We start from the raw sequence: 5221 nt of genomic DNA, 5'->3' as shown, positions 1-5221 counted from the left end.
AAGTGAAATAAGCCAGGCAAATAAAGACAAATATTATATATTACTTGTATGTGGAATCTAGAACACTGATACAAATGAACTTACTTATAAAAGAAAAAGATTCACAGATATAGAAAACAAACTTTGGGCTACCAAAGGGAAAAGTGGGTGGAGAAATAAATTAGGAGTGTGGTATTAATGTATACACACTACTATATATAAAATGGATAAACAACAAAGACCTACTGTGTAGCAGAGGGAACTCTATTCAATATCTTGTAATAACCTATAATGGGAAAGGACCTAAAAAAGAAAATATACATAACTAAATCACTTTGCTGTACACCTGAAACTAACACAATAACATAAATTGATTTTTTTTAAAGCATTAATTTTAGGTCCCATCTCTCCTCCTCCTGCCTCCTATGTCTGCCACAAGTAGCATGAGCTCCAGAAGACAGCAAGTCCCTGTGTCTGCTTGAGGCACTGCACCCATGGTGCCAGTGACGGGAAAACACTGCTCCTGTGGTGGCTGTGAGTGCAGCTCTATGAACTGCCCCCTGAGCATGGAGCAGAAAGGCCTCATCAGCTTTTAGTGTTTTCTAACAACCAATAAGGAATTTACATGGCATACCCAGCCCCTCTCTCTTGAGGGAACTTCATCTTTTGCTTATATTGCCTAATAAACAAAATACAGGTTGGGGTCTGACAGCACTGCCATGCCATTGTTGGCGGACACTTGGGATACCTAGCAAGGTCCAGCCCAGGCAATCAGAAGGCAAAACATTCCTCAAAGTCACGGGGAGCCTAGGGAGGGATCCCCACTTTGACACATCCCTAGGTGACTTTCCTGTTGATAAATAACCAGTCTTTGGCTGAGAGCATGAGGCCAGCTCAGTACCTCCCAAGAGTAGCCCTACTCTATGCTACAGCCAGGCTTCCCCCAGGAAACACAGGGGAGCCCTTGCTGTGAACCTGTCACCACCCCCGACTTCTGTTTTCTCAAGGTCATTTCATGTCAGAAGCCCTTGGCCCAAGGCCTTTATTGTGGCCACCCTGCTCAACCCCAACAAACCTCCTTTTCATCCACACCTCAAGAAGTAGTAGCTGGATACTGTTCCTTCCTTCCAGAGGCTCTGGGTCCTTCTGTGAATTGATGCGCTTCCTCCAGAGGCCAGCTTTGCATACCCCGGATCTCAGGGAGAGGAAACCCTGATCTAGTCTCAAAACAGTTAACTTAACTCTGAGTGGGGGACCAGGGACCCCCCACTTACCCTACATTTACATAACTAACAAAGCCAGTTGAGTGGCCTTCACTGGACTCCAGGCACTTTCTTTTTAAGCCACACCTGTACCTGTTACCTGTGGATGTGACAAGTGGGCTGTACTAGGCCTATAACCAGTCCTGCTGGTCCCCTGAGCCTTGCAGAGGCTCATGAGGAGAGCAGGCCTCCAACAGCGCCCTGTCCCTAACCTCAGCAGGGGCTTTGGTCTGCATGCTTTTCATGCAGGAAAAAGGAACATTTCCAGGTGGAAATCTTCCAAATGTGTCTTCCCCAATCACCCTGTCACCAGATTGTTCTAAGCAAAAACTTTCTCGTAAATTATCTTTGCCTTTGGCTGTTCACACACAAAGGTCACATAGTTGTCTGCCTCTGATATCACACACGTAGCTGGGGAAACGGTTTCAGAAGTTCCCACAGCTGGAATCTCCAAGGGAATTCTGACCAAGAAAGGGGCCATGAGGTCATGACGAAGAGGGGGAGAAGGAAATGAGGGGGCGGGGAGGATGCAGAGAGCCAGAGCAGGAAAAAAGACTCTATCCAGGTCATCTTGTTCCTTTTCCTCTCCCATCTCCAAGCTGTGGTTTCTTGGGTTCTGCCCCCACCATCACATCCAAGTGAACAGACAATAAAATGGTCAACTAGAAGCAGTAACACACCAGTATCAATGAGCACACGGAGCACCCAAGTCTTGGTTTCTAAATACCATTCTCTATTAAAAGGAAACAGGACTCCTTGGGGAAATGGCTGATTCATTGCTACAGTAGAGAAAAATATAAGATGAGCCCTAGAACATCTCGTGCCAGAAATTAAGAGACTGCTTAGGCTGACAGATAACATGTCAAAAGGCGTGGGAGCCAGTATGAATGGGCCAATTAGTAAGTTCAGAAGGAGGGATGGAATAGAAAACCATCAGGGGATGAAAACCAGGGTCAAGGTTTGGTGAGGAACACAGTCGCAAAGTCTCCCCCCACAACTGCTTTTTAATTATTTTTAACAGTGGGGGAATTTGGCAAACACCACCCAAACCAAACAAGTGACAACATCTCTAACAAATGGGCGAGTGGACACTGCGTGCCTCCCTGTGTGATACTGAGACAAATGCGACCTCTCCTTTGCAGTATTCTTATCAAAAATGCATAACCTGACACTAAGCATGAGGAAACAGCAAGCAGAATCTGAGCAATGTTATTCTACAAAAGAAATGCCCTGAACCTCTTAAAAAATATCAAGTTCAAGAAACACAAGGTAAGACTGAGGAATTCTTCCAGATTAAAGGTGATCAGAGGAACATGACAACTAAATGCAATAGGTGACCTTGGAACAGGGAAAAAAATAAATAGAAAGATGTGACTGAGATAACTGATGAAATTTTAATATAGACTGTGGATTAGACAACAAATTTTCTGATTTTGTTACCTGCATTGTGGTTTTATAAAAGACACCTTGTCCTTACCAATATACTCTCAAGTATTTAGGAGTAAAAAGTCATGAGGTCCTCAATTTACTTTTTTTTTTTTGTCTTTTGTCTTTTTTAGGGCCCCACCTACGGCATATGGAGGTTCCCAGGCTAGGGGTCTAATTGGAGCTGTAGCTGCCGGCCTACGCCACACACAGCAATTCGGGATCCGGGCCACATCTGCCACCTACACCACAGCACACGACAACACCGGGTCCTCAACCCACTGAGCAAGGCCAGGGATCGAACCCGCAACCTCATGGTTCCCAGTTGGATTAGTTTCTGTTGCGCCATGACAGAAACTCCCTCAATTTACTCTTAAGTGATACGGGGGGGGGGATGTGTTTGTATGTCTACATACTATGTATACTATACATACAAAATAGAAAATAGAGTATATTATACACACACATCTGGAGAGAGAATTATAAAATAAGCAAAATATAAATAACTGGTGACTGTATAAAGGATAAATGTGAAATTATGTTAAAATAAAATTTATACACATAACAATGAACAACTCTGTGGTGCTTACTCTGTGCCAGGCTGTTCAAGTATTTCACATGTTAGCAACACATCTGATACTTCCAAGAGCCTTATAAGGTATGTGGTACCATCATCCATGCTGTCATCTTCCTTCTGCAGATGGGGAAACGGACGTACAGAGCAGTTAAGCAACTTGCCCACTGGCCCACTTGCAGCCTCTAGCCCAGCCTATGTGCCTTTGCCTTTCCCTCCCACTTCCTGAGCGCTCCAAGCTCTCTTCCTCTTCCTCCCAGACCCTAGGCCCACAGGTCCAGAAATTAGGTGTTTTTGGCATTGACCTGCAGATGGTGAACACTGGCTGGAGCTTTGAAGGAAAGAAGGTGGACTCTGATGGAACAGTGGCCCCAAAGTCAGAGCTGAGGGGGGATGACTGAAAGCTGATGGCCACAGGGACTGGAGGAGACAGGGTGAGGGGAGGAAACAAGAGGACCAGCCTCGAGGGGCATCCACGGAGAGCAATGGGTGTACCAGGCCCCAGCCCCACAGTCACTGCGGGAGTAGCTTGGCAGGGGTGGCCATCGTCCCTGGCTCTCTGCCAGAAAGGACTGAGAGAGGTTTGCCCCCACACCCCCAGGGAGGCTGAGCCTCACTAGCAGAGACGAGGTCTCAGAGCCAGGGGCAGCTGAGAGTCAGGGAGGATGCAGGGTTGGCTGGGCCTGCCCAGCTAGGCAGGGAAATGGGGGTGGGGAGGAAGACACTGACGTCTGGGCCAGCAGTGGCGTGGACCCCACCACCCCTCCCCACTGAAGGGCCTGTCACAAGGCGGCCGTGGCTCACACCCGCTTATCAGGGCTGGGGTGTGGAGAGGGTGTCACGGACGGGAGATAGGGCTGGGACAGGGCTGTCCACACCGGCCTGCTCTGCCTCCCTCATTCGCACCTCCTCAGAGGCCCCTCGGCCCACTTGTACCCCTCGGTCCCCAGGCTGCCACAGCCTGGCCCCTCCCCCCAGCACACCACCCCTGCAGGCCACCTCTCATGAAGGAGTGCTCTGCCATGGACAACACAACAGGGAGGGAACCTGGAGACATCTGGCCCCAGATAGGAGACTAGGCCTAGGTAAGAGGACGCCTCTTACCTAAAATCAGACTGCAAGTATGCTTAGGAGCAGAGCAAGTCTCTGCCCCGAGACTAGAGCATGTCAGGGTCTCAGCCTCAGCCCGATACCCCTGATGCAGAGTTCCAGGGCCACAGTGAAGGAGACGTGAGGCACACATTGATTCCTAAGGAGCCTCGGTCTATTCAAGGTCCAGCCTCATCTGGAAGAGAGGACACAAACATGGCACACTGTCCTGGACTCCATGGACCTTGGATGAGATCCCAGGTCTCAGCCTGTGTCTAAAAGGCAATGACAGCGAGAGGGGAATGGCTTCCTAGGCAGTTCGGGGCAGGGAGGAGCAGAGAGGCAATGGGGGCACAAGGTACAGAAGCAAGGAGGCCAGGGAGAAGTCTGGGGCCCATCATGGGAGGCGGTGGGAGCTAAAGTATGCATCCTGCCTGGTGGGCTAAGGAGGAACCAGTTGGGCCGGGGCTGTGCTGAGGCTTTGGAGATGCTGCGGGAAGCCTGGCAAATTCAAGGCCACTGCCTGCCAGCTCCCCACCCCCATAGCCTTAGAAGACATTTGGGAAGAAAAGATCCCTGGGGTATAACCAGAGGCAGGAAATCCTGTGCCTGGAGAAGAACTGGGGCTGGGAGAAGGCAAGGATAGAAATAATTCCAAGATTCTGGCTGGGGGTGGGGGCCAGGGCAGGGGTCCACACCTGCACACAGCTGGAAGACTTAATTTTAACTCTGCTTCTCCTTGGCCCCAACACACAAAAGCTCTGCTCAGCACACTCTGACTGGCACCACCTTGCTCCCATCTTCCCACTAGGATGGACAGCCTCCAGGCCAGACCCTCTGGAGGCTGGTGAAAGGTGAGTGGAGAAAGCACGCGGGGAGCTCCAACCTGCCA

General features: G+C 49.5%; 1 long non-coding RNA gene across 1 annotated transcript; it reads right to left on the bottom strand.

The window, feature by feature from the left end:
* Positions 1–3184: 3184 nt before the first annotated feature.
* On the bottom strand, positions 3185–5009 carry LOC125122071 (uncharacterized). The gene is made up of 2 exons (XR_007133693.1): positions 4345–5009; positions 3185–3360 (listed from the first exon to the last, which is right to left on the bottom strand). It is a non-coding gene; the product is annotated as an uncharacterized LOC125122071 (long non-coding RNA).
* Between the last annotated feature and the right edge of the window lie 212 nt (positions 5010–5221).

This window comes from Phacochoerus africanus, chromosome 1 (genome assembly GCF_016906955.1).
Source record: "Phacochoerus africanus isolate WHEZ1 chromosome 1, ROS_Pafr_v1, whole genome shotgun sequence".
Lineage (NCBI taxonomy): Eukaryota > Metazoa > Chordata > Mammalia > Artiodactyla > Suidae > Phacochoerus > Phacochoerus africanus.
Note: the sequence above shows the minus strand (reverse complement) of the source record. Positions and strands in the feature narration are given on the sequence as shown.